Consider the following 21,077-nt stretch of genomic DNA (forward strand, 5'->3'; position numbering starts at 1 on the left):
TAAACCCAGATACTTACAGTCAATTAATCTGTGATAATACATATAAATATTTTCTTGGTTCTATCCATCAAGGCAAAAGAAATAAAAACAAAAATAAACCAGTGGGACCTAATCAAACTTGCAAGCTTTTGCAAAGCAAAAAAAACCATAAAAAAAAATGAGAGAATACAACTTACAGAATGGAAGAAAATAGTTGCAAAGTATGCAGCCAACAAGGGCTTAATCTCCAAAATATACAAACAACTAGTACAACTCAAGAGCAAAAAAAAAAAAAAAAGACAACCTCATAAAAAATGGGAAGAAGACCTCAACATCACTAATTATTAGAGTCATGCAAATCAAAACTACAACGAGGTTCTACCTCACACTGGTCAGAATGGCTATCATTAATAAGACTACAAATAACAAATACTGGAGAGGGTGTGGAGGAAAGGGAACACTTCTGCCCTGTTGATGGGGATGTAAATTGGTACAACCACTATGGAAAACAGTATGGCTGTTCCTCAGAAACCTGAATATAGAACTATCATATGATCCAGCAATCCTACTCCAGGGCATATATATCCAGACACAACTTTCATTTAAAAAGATACATGCACCCCTGGAGTTCCCAACGTGGCACAGTGGTTAACAAATTCGACTAGGAACCATGAGGTTGCGGGTTCAATCCCTGGCCTTGCTCACTGGGTTAAGGATCCAGCGTTGCTGTGAGCTGTGGTGTAGGTTGCAGATGTAGCTTGGATCCCACGTTGCTGTGGCTCTGACGTAGGCCGATGGCTATAGCTCTGATTCAACCCCTAGCCTGGGAACCTCCATATGCCGCGGAAGCGGCCCTAGAAAAGGCAAAAAGACAAAAAAAAAAAAAAAAGAAAGAAAGAAAAAAGAAAAAAAAAAAGATACCTGCACCCCTATGTTCACTGCAGCCCTATTCACAATAGTAAAGACATGGAAACAATCTAAATGTCCATCGACCTATAAATGGATTAAGCAGATGTGGTACATATACACAATGCACTATTACTCAGCCATAAAAAACCAAAATAATTCCATCTGCAGCAATATGGACGGAACTAGAGACTCTCATACTAAGTGAAGTAAGTCAGAAAGAAAAAGACAAATACCGTATAATGTCAGTAATTTCTGGAATCTAAAATATATCACAGATGAACATGTGACATAAAACAGAACAGAAACAGGCTCACAGAATGGAGAGCAAAGCTCTTATTGCCAAGGGGGAAGGGGAGGGAGTGGGATGGACTGGGAGTTTGTGGCTAATAGTTGCAAACTATTGCATTTAGAATGAATAAGCAAGGAGATCCTACTGTATAGCACAGGCTACTATATCAAATTACTTGTGATAGAACATGATGTAAGATAATGTGAGAAGAGTGTTTATATATGTATGACTGTGTTACTTTGCTATACAGCAGATATTGACAGAACATTGTAAATCAACTGTAAAAAATTTTTTTAATGAAAAATAAAAAAGAAAATACACAACCCAATAAAAAATTGTGAAAAAGATCTGAACAGACATCTCACCAAAGAAGATATAAAAATTCTTGTACAAGGACATGTTTTTCTTCCTTATTTGGTTGTAATATTTTTTTCTGTTTTTCAATTAAATTCGAGCTAGTTATACATTCAATAGTGAATGATTTCTGTGAAATGTCTACTTTCTAGCATCTACACAAGTATATTTTGAAGCCTAATATGTGGCCACATTTGTAAAGGGTCCTTAAAAATGAAGTGTAGTGTCTAATTTTCACATCCATCTATTATGTTCACTATAATTGGCTTGCTTCATTTTTTGTCAATTGAAAAATCAAGAAGTAAAAGAACTGTTAGTTGTACTATTTTGTTTCTATAAATGTTATCTAGTTTTTCCTATTGATTTTATACTCTGCATTTGGTTCCTATAACTTTTTGTTTTATAAAGATTGAATACATAGTAAGCTTAAATCCCTTAAAATGATATTCTTGAAAATCATTTATCTTGATTCCTTGAATGGAGTGTAAGGAAATCCTTATTCTATGCCAAATTTTGGTCTTGGTATAGACCTAGATACAGTCTTCTTTTATACTTTCAGAATAAAGATCATGCTCCCTGTTACTCTGGATATTTTAAGGAACTGGGAAGTAACTACTATTATCTGCAAGTAAAACATTAATTTTTTCTACAAAAATGTTATTTGTACAGTAATTACACATAGTTATATTGATCTCAGAATACGAAATACCCTTTTTTTAATAGTAATAGGAATAATTTTACACTGAGACAACCGTATTCTTTAAACCAAGTTGTTCTTTATGAACATGAACAAAAAAATTTTAAGATAGCCATCATAGGTTAAATGCGTAATCTGAAGTCTATGGAAGAGGATGGATTAACCTGTAGAGTACTGATATTTACACTCCCCTTACAGAAATCTATGCAGCAATTTGTAATAATTTGTATCATGTTCTATAAACATTTCAATGTTGTATTGTTAGTCTGTATTAATTTTTTAAAAGGAAAACCAAATTGTGGTAAGCCCTTGATGACCCTTGCCCCAAATTCTTTAAAATTCTTGTCATGTAGCACAAAGTTTTCTTTCCTAATCTATGTACAAAACAACCCAGTGAGAGTCAAAACACTGTCCTACTTATTTCACTCAGATGAGCACATAAAACCCTCTAGAAATTGAGCTTTTTTTTTTTTAGCAGTGCAGAAGTTTAAAACTATAAAGTTTGGCCTGACAAACTAATTAGATTTGTTAAATTTATAAGTTTTATCCTGTCTGCATATAATTTCTTTTGTTAAAGTTTCACAGAGAAATCTAGAATAACATGCAGCACAAGTGATATTATGTATTTTAAGCTTAGGAATAGAACTATTAGTTGTCGTTTATGACAGTAAAACATAATTGTATTTCTGGGCTAGGTTTTAACTTTAGCACCTGTCATAAGTATCATTCATACAAAATTATTCATACACACACTCATTAGATAGATGAATATATTGAAGAAAACAATATTTTAGTGAATATGGATACTGGTAAACTCTGCAGAGCTTATAATTCAATTTATTAGAAGATAATAAAAACAGAAAACACCTTTACATAATAGAGATCTTCCTCTATGTTTAGGAGTAAAACCAACAATATTATTTATTACTATATCTTGCATAGTACTTTGTATATGGTAGATGCTGGATTTTTGTTTATAGATGGATATATCAGGCTGCTATATAGGAAAGATATTAAAAATAGTTGTCATGGATTATCCACTGACTCCTAATTGAATTAGCTGTTCTTGGAGAACTATGCATGTAAAAGTCAACATAACCCTTTCTCTTAGACAGGAATTTTGAATATATAGGAGTAATAGTTTTCCCTCCTCACTACACCTTCCTACTGTAGCCAAGTACTCCATTGAATTGAAGGAAATGGATGATATGATTTAATAAAGGTATATATACTGTTTGTGAAAAAAAAAAACTGGAAAGTATATACACAACAGAAAAATGTTTGAGGTACTGCTTGACAGTAAGAGGAATACAAGTCAACCATGTTCTATGGCCAGCATGTCATCCTAGGTTTAATTAATAAACTGAGATAATAAAAATTGATATTAAATTAAAAATTTTTGAGCAATTATTTTCAGTTCTGAGTCCACACTTGAAATGAAAAGAAAAGAAAAGAAAAAAGAAAAAGATGGAACCTGCCTGCTGGAAGAAGGCAGAATGAGAATACAAAGATGCCTATACCCAGAAAGCATTGTAGTTTCCAGAATGCTGTTATCCACCCGTTAGACTTCACATTTAACTACTCATAGTTTCTGTTGATGAGTATAAGCTAAACAGGGATTTAATGTAGGATGGCTGTGCTGAAAATGTTTTATCGTCTTAATTCTTTTTTTTTTTTAGGGCCACTCCTGTGGCATATGAAAGTTCACAGACTAGGGTTTGAATCAGAGCTACAGCTACCAGCTTACACCTCAGCCACAGCAATGTGAGATCTAAGCGACATCTGTGACCTACACCTCAGTTCATGGCAAGGCTGGACCCCTGACCCACTCACTGGGAGAGGCCAGGGATTGAATCTGAATCCTCATGGATACTAGTTGGATTCATATCTGCTGTGCCGCAAAGGGAACTCCTGATTGTCTTAATTCTTTATCAACATATCTTTAAGTTTGCCAATGATTGTATTTTGTCAAGGACTTCAATTATGTTCTCTTTTCTTTCACCTGATAGAGAAAAAGAGAAAGAGAGAAGGAGTGAGGGAGTGAAGAGAAGACAAAAGGGAGAGAGTGATGGAAGAGAAGGTGGGAGAGAATGAGAGAGGAGAGAGGGAGAGAAATGGAAGAATTTAAAAAGAGGAGATGATACTATTGGCCATTGCCTACTGTGAATAATATATAGGCTGGAGTGATCTTGAAATGACAGAAGAGAATTTCTTATTTTTTCTTTAATTCCCAATTTTCTTCCTCTTTCCCCATTATCTAGAGAGTATCTTGGAACATGGGCTTCTAGAATTTGCAGATATATAATTTTCACCACATGACACTTTTTGTATGTATTGAGTATAACTGTATATTGTCTATTTTATTTTCCATGGGCATTTTAAAGAATTAAAGCCTATATTCAGTAGCATATAATTCTTACCTTATATACTGGCTTTGAAAGCAGATTCCATATAATATGTTTCTATCTTGCATACATCCAAATTTCAGAAAAGTTAAATGTGTAACATATTTATATCATAGATACAGAAAATTTCTTTTTTTGGGTTAGTTCAAGTCATTATTTTGAAATAGTATATAGCAATTGAATAAGCAGTGCTAATAATGCTGTATGTTGAGAATAGTTCTATCGAGCCCTTATACACAAGCTCTATCTGCATAATGACTTTCATGAAAATAAAATAATTTCAAATGTGCCTATAAGATAAATAAAAGAGGAACACTGGAACATCATATCTATAAATAACCTAACAGATTTTTTTCTCAAATTTCCCTTGTTTTCAACTATACTTTAAGCTACTTTAGCATTTATTTCAGTATTTGCTGCAATCTTAAGATTTTCTCTAACCTCAGAGCATATAATCCCCAAGTATATGAATAAAAAGCAGTACAAACAATTTTAGAGCTTCCCCCCCCCCCAAGCGTTCTACAGTGGCCCAAGAAACACATCAAAAAAGAGCTTTAAACAACAGCTCTAAATCTGTATCACAGCACCATAAACGGAGTTTGATATATAATAATTGCCTCTCATAAAGTTTAGAGAAGACACAGAGAAACTGTCTACATTATAAATTTATCTTTGAAGAAGTACTCCAAAAGAGTTTTAAAAATGCAAAGAAAGGGGGAGATAATTTGTTCCCTTTTCTTTTTTCAAAGAGACTGAAATGTTTGCAGTATTTGGGAGCAATGAAAAATATTTGTATAAAGGGAAATCTCTGAAGGTTTACTTCAGCATGCTTCATGTTGTTAGTAAAACAGAGATATGAGTAAGGATTTTTTTCTTATTCAGATAAAACCAATTTCCAGACTAGATCTTCAATTTCAGCTTTAAAAAGTAATACCGTCTTTCTATGTATGTCTAAAAGAAAGAGCTGGGAAATACTGCTTTAAGCTATTATAGTTTGAGCCATATTATCATATTTTATGTATTGGCTCTTTTATTCAGATTTGGCTTCAGCTATAATGTCACAAGTTAGAATACTATAAAGTTAACCAAACTCAGAACCACAGAGTTCATTTAGTTCTATGGAAAGATGACAATTGACTCCCTGTGGAAATTTCAGAAAATGACTTGACCACATGTGCCCTCTATTTTCTTATCCACAAAATGAGAACAATGTTACCTTCTCATGTGGATTTCACTAAGATTCCAGGAGGATCAACTCAAAAAAATCAATTCAAGTGCTTTGAAATGTATTAAGCATGAAGATAGCAGTAAAATACTATCAATAAAATGGTGAGGATAAGTGAAATTTCATAGATTGGATAAGTGAAATTTCATAGATTGAATAAGTCCACAAGTAGAAATCTTTCTAATTTTGCTTTCATGATTAACTTTAGAAAAATTTCTCATTTTTTCTTACAATTTAGTTGACAACTGGTACATACACATTGAAATTTATATCAAAAGATGACCTTTAATTTTGTTTAAATATGAACATTTTAACAATAGTAAGTCTTGGACTTCCCATCTTGGCTCAGTGGTTAATGAATCTGACTAGGAACCATGAGGTTGCGGGTTCAATCCCTGGCCTCGCTCAGTGGGTTAATGATCCGGCGTTGCCGTGAGCTGTGGTGTAGGTTTCAGACATGGCTCGGATCCTGCATTGCTGTGGCTCTGGCTGGCGGCTACAGCTCCAGTTGGACCCCTAGCCTGGGAACCTCCATATGCCACAGGAGCGGCCCTAGAAAAGACAAAAAAAAAAAAAAAAAAAAAAAAAAAAAAGAATAGTAAGTCTTCCAATCCATGAACATGATGTCTTTCCATTTATTATGTCTTTAATTCCTTTAATTCCATGTATTATAGTTTTCAGTGTGTATGTCTTTCATCTCTTTGATTAAGTTTAGTCCTAAAGCATTTTATTCCCTTTGATACTACTGTAAATGGGAATGTTAATTTCCTTTTCAGGTATTTCATTGTTAGTGTGTAGACATGCAAATGGTTTTGATATGTTAATTTTGTATCCTGCACCTTTGGAAACTAAATGTCTATTGAGAGATGAATAGATAGATGAAGTTGTATTTACTTACAGTATAATAGTACTTGACCTTAGAAAAAAGGAACGACATGGATGGATTTGGAAGACGTGGTTCTAAGTCCATCACAGAAGGGCACACAATTGCACTACTCCAATTATATGAGATTCTGAAATACTCAAACTTTTAGAAGCAGAAAATAGAATGTTGGTTGCCAGGGGATGGTAGCAGGGGGAAATAGGGAGCTGTACAATGGGTAAAATGTGAGAGTCATAAAAAAATGAGTAAATTCTAGAGATGTGCTGAACAACAAAGTGCCTATAGTTAACAGTGCAGTATTGGGCACTTAAGAATTGGTAGAGAGTAGGTCTTATGTTAAGCGTACCTATCACAGAAAAGAAGAAAGAAAAGAGAAGAGGAAACTTTTGCAGGTGATGGATTTGTTTATAAAGTTGCTTATGGTGATGGTATCACTACGATATGCATGTTTGCAAACTTGTCAAATTGTATATATTAAACACATGCAGTTAATTTTGTATATAGATTATACTCAGTAAAGCTTAAAAGAAATTTAAGTAAGACTGGAGTACATTCACAGATACATAGACACACACATATGCTATAGAATATTTATCTGTTCTACCATGCAAACATAAATACATAAACCACTACTGCAAATTATTGATGTCACATTCCAAACCTCCTACCAAATAAACTTGTGAATAGCATTGATTTTGAAAAAGAAAGGAATGAAATAAATTTAAGAAGAGGTTTTTAACAAAATTTGTAGGAAAATCATTTTATTAATCATCTTCCTACAGAGTTAAATAAGTTGAATTAGGTAAATATGAGCTTATAGACATGATTGCAGAAATGTTCTATACAGCATTATTTAAGCTTGTTTGCTCTGTTCATCAAAGTGTTAGTCTTTAAGGAGTTTCCATCATGGTACAGCACAAACAAATCTGACTAGGAACCATGAGGTTTTGGGTTCGATTCCTGACCTCGCTCAGTGGGTTAAGGATCTGGTGTTGCCCTGAGCTGTGGTATTCGCCGAAGACGCGGCTCAGAACCTGTGTGGCTGTGGCTGTGGCGTAGGTCAGCAGCTGTCGCTCCGATTGGACCCCTAACCTGGGAACCTCCATATGCCATGGGTGCAGCCCTAAAAAGCCAAATAAATAAATAAATAAAAATAAAAAATTAAAGTGTTAGTTTTTAAAAACTAATGCTTTTTAAAGTATTTGAACTTTCTGGACTTACCTTCTGAGAAACTGAATGAATAAATGCTTGATTAATTTAAAAAGATTGGGTAGACACAATTACAGTGCTTCACAGAAGTCTAGGGTTTATACTAAACAAAAAGGAAATAATTTTGCCACTTAACAAGTGGAAAAACATTTTCACTCATCAATTGATACTCCCTAGGGAAGTTTAAACATTTATTTTCTAAAGGTGTCATAACAGAAAACACGAAATGTGGACCTTAGTTTCTAACATCAGGTAAAGAAGAAATAATTGATATCACTAATTGGTTGAGTTCAGAGCAGCTTTGTTAGCTGAATTGGATTAAACCTGATGACTTTTACTTTTCCCAGTGAAGTATCTGCTCTACTTTTCTACCAGTCCAGAGTGGTGTTAACATTGCTGAAGGCAGTTTCATGATTGACAACCTCTTGTTATAAATCTAATCATGAACGTGTTTTGGTCAGGAGTTATCAGCAGAGCAAACTCCATGCTGAAGATAAGCGCTCCAGTTGGTGACCTGCGGATCATATCTCCCTGCTCATCTAAATGGTATTTGTTTTTGGAAGCCAGAAACATTGTTGCAGGAGGGGTTTTTCTCATGTAGTGAAGGAAAACATACTCTGATGCTTCTTTGAGTTTCCAAACCCCAAATGCCACAGACTGGAGAGAGAAACATTGAACAATAGAATAGAGAGTGAAAACCTCAAGAATATTCCAGGAAAATTTTTTTCATTTTTCATTTTTATTTTTTCTTTCAAACACTTTATTGAATCCTTTAAAATGCCACTGCCAAGCAGGGGAAATTTGATTTCTTGCAGAGTTGTTCCTAGGCATTAAGTTGCACAATGTATTAACTAAGCTTTGACTCTTTATATCCTTTCCACACCTCTTAAAAGAGAGTGTGTCTCTAGCATTGAGTGATTTTTTTTTTTTCTGTTTTTCCTCAAGGAGCCAATAAAATTGAAATTTATATCAAGAAAGGGTAAAAATTAGAGATAACTATGGTGAAATCATGCTTTGAGTACTCAGGTGTTTTTTTCATAAACTACTCTCTACTTAATCATCATAATATCTCCTTGAGAGAGCAAAGTAGATGAATAAAAACACCCACTTTTACTTTGAGAAGTGTCTTTCCCAGTTTTATTTTTAACACAAATTTCCTTTCACTTAAAGTATGATGAAGTACAGCAATAATATCACATATGTTCTTTAAATGTGGCCAAAAATATATTATCTATAGTTTTATTTCATGGATTTGATGATATTCCAAGAAAAGTAATTATGTACCACGACTTAGTAAATTCCAAGTTCTTTCTGATTTCCAAATAATAATAGTTTGGAGTTCCCACTGTGGGTCAGCAGTAATGAACCCAGCTAGTATCCGTTAAGACACAGGTTTGATCCCTGGGCTTGCTCAGCGCGTTAAGGATCCAGCGCTGCTGTGAACTGAGGTGTAGGTTGCAGGTGCAGCTTGGATGTGGCGTTGCTGCGGCTGTGGCATAGGCTGGCAGCTTCAGCTCTGATTTGACCCCTAGCTTGGGAACTTCCATGTGACATGTCTGCAACCCTAAAAAAAAAAAAAAAAAAAAAAAAAAAAAGAATTTAATAATTCAGGTGAATTCACCAAACTTCAAGAATGTATCAGCTCTTTCATTAATTCATTGTATGTTCATGCTCAAATTCTTTAACTTTTTTGTTCCTCTTTATAAAAGACTGATAATTTTGTCGTTTGTTGTTTTTGTTTCCTTTTTAAAAGGTCATGCCTACAGCATGTGGAAATTCTCAGGCCAGGGATCAAACCCACACCACAGCAGTGACAATACCAGATCCTTAATCAACCGCACTCCCAGGGAACTCCTTGGCTGTTTTGCCAATATTTAAATTACTTACATGCATTATACAAATTCAAAACAATGTTATTATTACATCTGAAATCAATATTTATCCATTGACATGGAAAAATACCAGTGAAAATAATGACTGTCTCAAATCCCAATGGTTCTAACAGTTTCTCAAATTGGTACAAATGTAGATATAAAATTACATTTGTATGTATGCATAATGCATGTAAAAAGCATACATCTAACTAGGTCTCACTTCCTTATCTTTCTATTTTTCATTGAACAGATGAATCATAGTTAATATAGAAATAAAATTAGTAGCTTTCTATAAAAGTGTTTGATATTTAAAAAATTATAGCATTGGACATCATCCTAGTAATAATGTACTTTGTTCTCTCATTTTCCAGTGTGTTGATGCTGCAGAGGAGGGTGATTTAAGAGAAAGTATGTGGAGAAAAACACTTGAACTTAACAACTGACTACGACTAGGCAGCTCTGTAGACTTGGCCAAAACCTCAGCCTATTTTTTGCACTTTTGTAACTGGATCATTAGTTTATAATTCATCGCACTGTTAGTGTTAAGTAAGGCAATATATTCAAAGCACTTGGTATATTGAAAATATACAAGGAGGAACAGAGGATGATAAAGAGATGAAATGATAGGCTTCTTTGTCCAAAGGGCTACCAGGTGGATTCTTTGTGTTCTATTAGAAAGATTTCTCTTTGATTCAGTTTTCTAATGTCCTTCCTTTCCCCCTCTCCTGGAGGCAATGGATAAAGGGTGCATAAGCATCCATCTATGAACATTTCCCTATTTTTGCCTCCATATCTCTTAGCTTCCTTTGCAGCAGTTCCCACTGATAAACAAACTAGTTTGGGGAGTGAGCCAATTTGGCAAAGGTCCCTCATCTCTTCCTGAGTTACTTAATGCACTTAGCAGGGCATGGCTCACCATGTCTTTTTCATTGCTGCCATATTGTGTTATAAATATCTCAAAGAGCACTTCTTTCCCTAGATTCTAATTATCTGTTGATGTTTCTCTTTTCACCAGACTGAGATCCTTGAGGGCATAGTGTATGTATCACTTACTCCTTTTTTAAAACTTTTTGCACAGCTCAGGCACATGTTAAGTGCTCAGTATGAATTAATGAATGAAGTTTCTATTTCAGATAAAAAATGGGACATAAATTCAGAAAAGGAGAAGATACAGATATACATATATACAGTAGGTATTGCCTTAGAAAAAAACGTATGTAGAATGGAGATTTTGACATTTATAATTTATGGTTACCATTCTTGCTATATTTGCCCATGTTCTACATTGTCCTCTCTTTGTGGGCCCTCTCCTAAACCTGATGGTCACACTTGATATGAATTTAATATTTGCATATTATATGAGGAATGAGCTACATTTTCTTTGACATTGATTATTCCATGGATATTTTGGCTAAAAAACTTCAACCTCCATCCCAGTTGCTGTTCACCATATGCCATGGTTTGTTGATCCTTGAACATGTAAGCACCATAGAAGGATCTGTACATTTAAATTTTAATCCTCATGAATATAGTGAAAGAATTTTGGCATTCATATTTTACAGATAAGTACATGAGGGCATGGAAGTGAAAATGATGATACTAAATTTATAGATAATTATACACATATATTGATGTTTCTTTCTCCAAGTGACCTTAAGATGACTTGCTAATTAAGTTCACAATGTCCTGATCTAAATATGCTTTTGCTAACCACAATGAGAAAAGAGCCAGCAGCTGGACAATTACTAGAAAAATGAAAGGATAGGAATAGTGCGCATACTGGATTATTGACCCACTTGGTTTATCTGTGTGACAATGGAAAGAGCATCCCACCCTCTTTTATCCTAAATATCACTTCTCAGTATCTAGGATAGACTCACAAACAAGGAGAGAGGCTGCACAAGTCACTGAGGAGGACTAGTGAAGAGGCCACTGCTACAAACTTGCTAACATATACAGGTGATGTATATAGGCACAAGACCTTTCTCAAATCTCCTCATGATATATAGGCCAGCAGAGAGAAGCAACAATGCAGCCTGGTTCAGATACAAGTCAAAACGGGATTCCAATTTCCATTCTGCTTTCCTTTGCTGACTGTGAGCAAGTTATGTGAGCTCGTTCCTTGTCTGTAGAAAATGGGGGAAAATATCTTAATACTTTCCTTAAGAGATTTTATACAAAGTAAACTACCTGATATCCCATATGACCTGTAATAACCCTTTCAGGTAAGCAAAGCTGGTCATTTAGGTCCATCAGATGTTAAAAATTTGCAACCTTAGAGAAGTAAATGACATGAGTTCAAAAATTTATGAAGCCTCTAAAAGATATATGGTATTGCACTAGGCACTGGGGAAATGAAATAGAGCCCAAACATAGCTCTCAGTTATCTCCAGTCATTAGTATGCTTGTTCGTAATTGTTCTGAAGCAGCTAAAACATGTTTTTTTAACACTTGGTATTCAGATACTATTTTACATATATATTTATTTAGGCTTCATAACAGCCTTTTAGGCTAAGAATTATTATCATCACCAGTTTTTAGATGAGAAAATCAAGTATATGATCAGGCCACCCAGGATAGCTGTTCTCTTACTCTCTGCACCCTCTGCTGGACCACGGAACTGCTTCACCTACCTACTCACATGGACCTTCCTATATACTTGCCCCTATCCCAGCTAGAGATTGTCCTGATCTTTAGATGGGAATATCTTCACCTGTTAGCTTATCAAAGGAGCCATGAGGGAACTGCCCTCTTCTGGTTTCCTTGGTAACAAATGAACACACCTGATGTCAATTTCCCTATAACTGGTAACCTCCCCTTGCCCCCTGGGAGTGAAGCCTGGTTCCATGTTTTGCCTGAGTCTGCTGCACATGATGAGGGGTCACTCCAGGACCTTGCTTCAGACAGGTAAGCTCCCCCATCCATTAAACCATTGATGTCTCTGGCACTGACTCCTGGCTCTTTCTTAGGTCTCGAAGCTGGGCAATTACAGGCCTTTCAGTCCTGCTGGGCACAGCCCTATACCCAGGTGGAGCAGCCAGGAGAACTAGGGGAGGCTTGTGAGCCTGATATGTCCAGGACAGAGGATGGGAATTTGCGGGCCTCCATTAATATGTGTGCCCTGAAGTTCTGAGAGTAATCCTGGTGTGGCCTTGCATGAGGATGTCGTGCCCTGTGGTGGCTGTCGTTGGTGAATAAGGGCTGCCAAGAGAATACAGAGAACTCATAGACACCCCTATGGCTGTTGGGGAGATACTAGCTGCTTTTACAGTGGGAAAAAGTAGCTGCAACTGTAGGCTGGCTGCTGCTTTTTGTATTAAGGAAGGCCACTGAGGCTGGGCTGATAGCAGAGGTGAAGATTGATTTCATACTGATTTTCGTTCTTCTGAAAGTGAGGCATGTGAGTGATAACCATTATTGTCTATTACTGTTATTTGTTTAAATTGTATTGACTATTTGGAAACAGAAGAAAAACTTTCTTCAAATGTCCAAGATGGGACCTTTGGACATTCTGAGTCTAGTTTTTGCTTATGCTCCTAGAGGAAGTTAGCTTTTGAGAAGGAATTGTTATTTATTTTGTGGCTTTGAGATGTGAAATTAAAGCTTTTAAGTAAACTCTATAGGAATATTTATGTTCTGGGAATGTCTATAATAGTCTCTTCAGATTTTGGTAACTTGAAACTAAACTAAATGAAGAGAATCTGTTGACTTTTGGGGTCATTTCAAATATAAAATACTGGAGCATTAATTGCTAGGTGGGTCTAAGTTTACCTACCTTTGTCTTAGGAGAGAAAGATGAAATCATTAATTTTCCAATCAGGAAATATTGGTATGGCAAACAGTTCATAATGACTTTCTTCTTGGTTTTTGCCGGAGATTAAGGTTTTTAAGGGTTAAAATTATAATCAGTCATGATTCTAGTTATTGTCACCAAGTTTATCAATTACATTGTAATAAGGTGTTTAACCATGCATTTTTTGACTATTTTGTCATTTATAGACAGTTATTGTTGTACCCTGATGCTTTTGCAAAAGTGCTTCACCTTCAGGAATGTTCATTAGAGGGACCTTTTGATAAGTGCGTGTGTCTGATCAACTTCAGATCATACCACTGAACTTGGAAAGAAATTCAAAGAATCCTAAGGGAAAACCTGATAGCTTCATAAAAAGTTAGCAAAAGGATTGATAACTTGGGTGAACTGGTGAATATGGTTATAATTTTTTATGTTTTTATGTGGAATATGACTAGTTTTGATGTGTGTTTTCCAGATATAGGGAAGCCTTTCACCTCCAGTTACATGTGACTTAGAGCAATTAGGTAAACTACACGTGTGGGTAGAATTGAAACTTTTTTTTCTCCCTGCCTGGTTCGGAAGTGGGAGACTCTTGGGCTCTGAGCAGCCTCATCAGGTGACTGGGAAAGACTTTCCTGGCATGTGCAGAAATCTCAATATTTCGGATACTTCTAAAAGAGAGAAAACCACTGAGGTGGAGGCTGAGGGCAGGCTTTTGACATGGCTTTCCTGACCTTGACAGTCCTTTTGGAAATTCAGTCTAGACTCTTTGTGAGGAATTCTACCACAGCCAGTCTGGAGGAGATTATGTGCTCAAATAACCAGACTTTTTTTATAAACAAATTAATCTTGATTTAGTTGAGTTGGGTGGAGATAAGGGTAATTTATCTTACCTTTATAAAAGTATTATATTTCAGTAGATATTTAATTCTACCTCTGCTAATTGAGGCCTGTATTCATGAAAGTTACTGTGCTAGCCATACTTTTGTCCTGATGTTTAAGATGTGGATATTAAATTCTAGTCCTGCTAATTGAGGTCTGAAGTTACGAAGTTTATGTTAGCCTTACTTTTGCCCTGATGTTCAGGATGGAAAGAAAGTTAGGGAAGCTGTCACAGTGTCTAACTCCTTATAATATATCACTGCTTGCTTTAAGTCTGCTCCTAAAAGCCCATATACAATGTTTGTGTAATAATTTGGTGTAAGTGATACAATGTATAGTTTAGAAAATGTTTCCCCATTAACATACCCCTGAGCTTGTCCACAATATGTGATCAGTTTTCCATCAATGTAGATAACTAGGTGAGTAGGAAGGAGGCCTAGCATGGAGGGCTATGATCTGCACCCAGTGCAGGCAGGCAGGCGTCATTCACCCTGGCTTCCAGGGACGTATACTTTGGTCTAGCGAAAGATTTGCAATCAAAAGAGGAAATGATGGAAACATCTTCACATAGGAAGATATGGGAACGTCCTTCTGGTTTAACTTAAACTTTATGGACCAGACTGCTCTGTTTGTGGCCTATCGAACATGCTTTGTACGTCTACTTTGGCCATTGTGGAGGGGAATTCATTTAAAAGTCAGAATGGAGTAGCTGTAGTTCAGACATCCAAGGTAAAACTAGGTGGCTGTTGTAGATATGATTTTGGGCATGTTCTTGCACTACTGAAAACTTCTGCATTTTCTGAACTGTATGGCAGACCAGGACAAAAACCACAAGCTGGTGTCTTCTTATCTCAGAATGCAGGTACTTGCATTTTTGCTTAATAGTCAAGATCTCCCCTGTGTTGTGCCTGTTTGATATCTAACATTTCATCCCTAGCCTGAGCAAAGGAAACTTATTTGAAGACTGGGAAGCAACAATGGCCTCACTGTGAAAAGAATCTATTTGCTTTGTCTACAGCTAGATGCCATTGTCATCCTCCTCTGGATGTCCATGAAAAATTGACCCAGCTAATATGATTATGTAAGGGTAATGGGGGAAAAAAGGCTTTGGCCATCTTCCTGTCCCATATGCCAAACATCAGAAAGACCTACAGGATCTAGCCATAATGGCACTCAACATAAATGGTATGGCAGACCCGTACTTTGACAGCTGACCCCTGGCTAGGTCACCAGAATGTTTCTTTTACAGCTGGGGGCTCTGGGCTTTTGAAAAAAAAGGTGGCTTTACCTTCCTTATTACCTTTCAAGATTCTGGCACCATTGATGCTCTTTCTTCTCACCTACTGATCACTTGCTCAAAATTTACCCATATCCTGGTAAACGACTATTATTAGCATAGTAGGTATATTACTCTTGATACTGTTTAGCTGCTGGTGTATGTGTTGTATTTGCGGTGTCCAGTTGCAGTGCCCTTCTGTATATCTGACCTCAGGGATACAGCAGAAGATGAGGGTATGAGGGGTCAGGCAGGGTATGAGGGGTGGAGTGTATGATCAGACCACCCAGGATGGTTTTTACTCTTGGTCTCTACATCCCCTGCTTGACCGGTGCCTGCTACTCACATGACTGACCATTCTATGTACTTGCTCTAACCTTTAGGTTGGAATATCCCTACCTTGATAGCTTATCAAAGGAGGGGGATGCTCCTCTGTTGGTTTCCGTGGTAACTGCTGAGTCCACCTGACATCAATTCCCCCTATAACTCATAACCTTCCCCTCTCCCAGGAGTGAGGACTGCAGTTAAGTCTTGCCTGCATCTGCCACACACATTGGGGTGTCACTCCAGGACTTTGCTTCTGATATGTTAAGTTCCCCATCCATTAATCCATGGATGTCTCTGTCATTGACTCCAGGCTCTTTCTTAGGTCTCTAGAATGGGCAAGTACAGGGCTTATAAGCCTCTGGGGCACGGCCCAACATCAAGGTTGTAAGAGTATAAGTAACTTGCCTAAAATGATACATTTGAAAAGTGCAGCTATACCAGATGGCCTTCATCATTGATGTCACACCTGGGAGATCTTGCTTCTTGCATGTTATTTCCATTGTTAGGGAAAGGGGACAGCAACTTATGATCAAGACATCATGGGAGGATATTTGTGCCTACTTCTTTGCTTCAAATACAGAGAAATGACAGATTTCTAAGAATAAATAGATCGATAACAGCCTTGTCCAAAAAGAACAGAAAACTCTCCATGTATCAGCAGTTCCTTTCTGATAAGTTGGTATAGGGGTGGGATCAGCAGGGGGAAATCCTCTTCAATTACTTGAATGCTCTTAGAGTAACTTGGACCACTGGCTACAACAGCATAATCAATAGCTGCAGGAAGTCAGAGTCAGGGGCCCCACTCCTAACCAGTGAGCTGTAATTGCAATAGCACAAATGATACATCTACCTTTGCAAACCAGAAAATTGCTGGTGTCCTGTGACCCAGGAATAAAGTGGAAGCACCCATACAAACACATGGAGATTATCTGTGCTACTTTGGGAGCAGATGACAAAAATGGATCCTGGATATTGCGTCACCGTGAGATACTAGGATGTGAACACCACCCGTGTGAGCCTGTTTCCTCAATTGTACAGTGTGTGTAAATAGAATCTACTGCACTGAATTGCTGCAAAGATGACATCAAAAATACATGCAAGCGCATATAAAAATGCCCTACTTTGCTAAATAACAAGTATTTACTACTAATAAGACCATACCATTTTGATTTATTTAACTGCTTTTGGGAGATATATTTTAAAAGATGTCACATATCCTTCCAACACTTTAAACGGAGGTCATGGAAAATACATTTTTAAATTGTTATAATAGAAATTTAGGTAGTTAAAGGGTTTTGAAAATCATCTAATCAAACCCCTAATTATAAAGCTATATGCATCAAGAGCCAGAGAAGTAAGTGACTAGTCCATGGGTCATGCCACTTAGTACAGTAATCTGTTCCAAGGCACTGATGACATCGGGGCCGTAGGGCTGATGTGCTTTACTTTGCAATGCAGGGCCATGTGCCCCAACGCACAAGGAGCCCACCATTTTGAAACTTATTTTTTATAGTCTTCCACCTGCTTTCTATCTGCTGTCATCTCTACTTCTGGTTTATCTGGCTCTAATGTCCCCGGTATTTCTCCACATTTTTACTCCCCTCATCCACACTGGGCTAAGAAACAAATTAACTAGTGTGAACTAGGTTTAAAATATAAATGAGTAGGATTTGAATGAGGGTGGAGTAACTCTTCAGTGAGTAAAACACTTGCCTTCCAATGCCTTTATTTTGGATTATTTATTTTGATTACTTCCCATTTGTACATGGTGGTGAGAGTTGAGAGGAATTCTGGGCTGAGCATCAGGTCATTGGCATTCTTGAAAATTAAAATCCTAGGAAAAGTGAACTCCAGACAAATGTGAGGCATTGATGCATTAACATGTGGATAAATGTGAAAATTAGACTTTGAAAGCAGATTAATGAACCACCATCCCCATCCAACAAAAAATAATCCCAGAATGGTAACTAAATTATGAGATTTTAATGTGTTGAATTAGAGCTAGCATGTAAAAATTAAAGAAAGCAGTCCATCAATTCTGTTCTAATTGAGAAACAAGCAAATTAAGAAATGTAGGAAACTTCTATTTATATATTGTCTTTCTGGCTCTCCATAAATCATCTAGCCTGCAAGAATTCCCATTCCAAGGGACATTGTTATTACTGTGCTAATCTTCCATTTCCCCCAATATTTACCAACATGCTCAGTACACACGCCGTCAGAAAGATGAATGTAGCACAGGTTCTGGAGGGTTTAAGACAATAATTGTCATCGATTTTTCTGGGAAGAAAGCATTATACTGCCAAAATCATGGATTAAGAACATTATTAAATCATAACACGTAATCAAATAGCCAAACTTTGTAGGAAGGTCTTTGAAAATGTACTCTTTGGGGCATCACTCAAATTTTCGACAGTTAATTTGTGGTTTTCTTTTGCTTTGCTTTGTTTTTGGTGTGAGAGCACACATTTTGGTACCATCTAATATCTGTTATCAGGAAATTCATGATTATACATTTAATAACCTGAACATAGAATGCATTTAAACCTTAATTTTATCAACTGCATATCAGTGCTTAATACTAGCATGTAGTAAGATGCTTTGATGATAATGATACTATTACTACTATAAGCTACACTTACTATGGTGCTTTATATATGCCAGGCACTGTTCTAAGAAATTTACAGATATAAATTCATTCAATTATAACAGACATGAGTTTTTACCAGCAAGTATTCTCTAATCACAAGTTTCCCTTCTCCTATATGGTTCCCCCGCTAGCTCATTATGGCTTTTGGAATTCAACCATTAATGAAGAATTTTTGAGGGCTTTAAATGGACACCAGAATAGTTTACATCTCAGTCTGATATTGGCTGACCTCCACTTGGTTCTGTCACTGGTTTGCATTGCATTCCCAGGAATAGCTTTATCATGTCCTAGACATTGACCATTTCTTAGAGGTCTGGGCCCCGACTTCTTAAGAATCTTTCCCTAAATGATAACTCTAGCCCCTTTTCTTTTTTTGATTATTGTTACATATTTTTAATGTGGAAGTTATAAAAATATGACAACTAATTTGAAGTCCTAGAATCACAAATTTACACTGAGTAAAAGAATATGGAAGTGAATCTAACAACTGAAAACCTGGCTTTTCCCATAGTGCTGGGAGGGTTGAGGGGTTGGGTAGTTGAGAAAAGAAGGGTTTGAAGACTAGAGAGAAGTTATTTACATGTCTATAGATAAGAATTAACCCCACAACAAGGTTATAGAGAGGCTAGGAAGCCAAGTTAAGAAACTCCATCAGGGTTCACCTGAAGTACTCATAAATTTATTTATTTATTTATTTATTTATTATTTTTTTTAATGGTTTATATAAATATATTTTTTCAGGGGATTATTTTAAGAATTATCTATTGATTAAACATTTGAAGGTATTTTCCCCTCAGTTCTTAATTCTTTCACATTTACAGTTAAATGATATTTTGATTTTGGAATAGAAAATAGTGTTAATTTTGAAAGATTATTTGAGTGGCCTATAAATTTTTTCTGTTTTCTTTCTATTTTTAAAATTTTTTATGATTGATTTACAATGTTCTGTCAATTTCTGCTGTACAGCAAAGTGACCCAGTCACACATATATATATACATTCTTTTTCTCATATTATCCTCTATCATATTCCATCACAAGTGATTAGATATATAGTTCCCTGTGCCATACAGCAGCATCTCATTGTCCACCCACTCAAAACGCAAAAGTTTTTATCTGCTAATCCCAGACTCCCAATCCATCCCACGCCCTCCCCACCCCACTGCTGGCAAACTTGAGTCTTTCCTACGTGTTTGTGATCTTTTCTGTTTTGTAGATAGATCATTTGTGCCATATTTTAGACTTCACATATAAGTGATATCATATAGTGCCTGTCTTTCTATTTCTGACTTACTTCACTCAATTAGAGAGTCTCTAGTTCCATCCATGTTGCTGCATATGGCATTATTTTATCCTTTTTTATGACTGAGTAGTATTCCATTGAATACCTGTACCATATCTCCTTCCTAGTGGGAAATGAGATACTAGTGATTTATAATATTAAGCTTAATTATAGTTAATATAAATTATCCCTTCTTGTTGATTGTAATGAAATATCCTGAGAATCAAGGGTGTTTATCCCTTAATTTTTGCAGTACTTATCATGACTGCTGGAACTGTGGAGGTGATGGCCTCTTCTGACTGCACTGGAGAATCTACAGACAGAAAAGTATAAATTCAGGTCTTCTTATCTTCAATTCAAGCAATAGAGAACAAATGAGTTTTGATAGCAATCTTAGAATCTCTTTTTCTTATAGCTGCAGGGCTGATTTCTTTTAAAAAGTAGATGCATATTTTCATTGTGCTAATTGCAGAATTACAGTGTAAATCAAAATCTTACACTTGCCATGTCTCTCATGAAAAAGCCAGGATATTAATTGAGAGACTAAGGCTGATACTTGTATAGTGACATCTGAGTGGACTCAAACAGTGCTGAGAATCTTAACACCCTAAGGCTTCCTAAGCCTTCTTGGTAGTGGAATCAATAATTGATCTTCCTAGATGTGAGAAAACTATCCTGCTCTGAGATAAAGATCCTTCAATGATTTTGTGAGATAAAGAATTCCAAATCAACCAGCTGGAATGTTGACTGAGAGACAAGGAGTAGAAAGGAAGTTATTTATATCAATTACCATCATGTAACAAATAACAGAAATGGGGACTATAGGCGCTATGCTTTGTTTTGATCTTCTTACTTTTGTCCCTTTAGTATTTTACATAAAGGGGTTGTCATCATGGATATGTTTACAATTAGGTATTTAGGAAAGAGATTATTCAGATTGAACTGTGATTATTTATAACAGAATATCAAATATCATCATTCAGAATTGATGAGTAAGTGAACCAGAAATGAATGCAATGGCTGTTTGGAGCAGTATAAATATATA

The sequence above is a fragment of the Sus scrofa genome, chromosome 16, assembly GCF_000003025.6.
Source record: "Sus scrofa isolate TJ Tabasco breed Duroc chromosome 16, Sscrofa11.1, whole genome shotgun sequence".
Lineage (NCBI taxonomy): Eukaryota > Metazoa > Chordata > Mammalia > Artiodactyla > Suidae > Sus > Sus scrofa.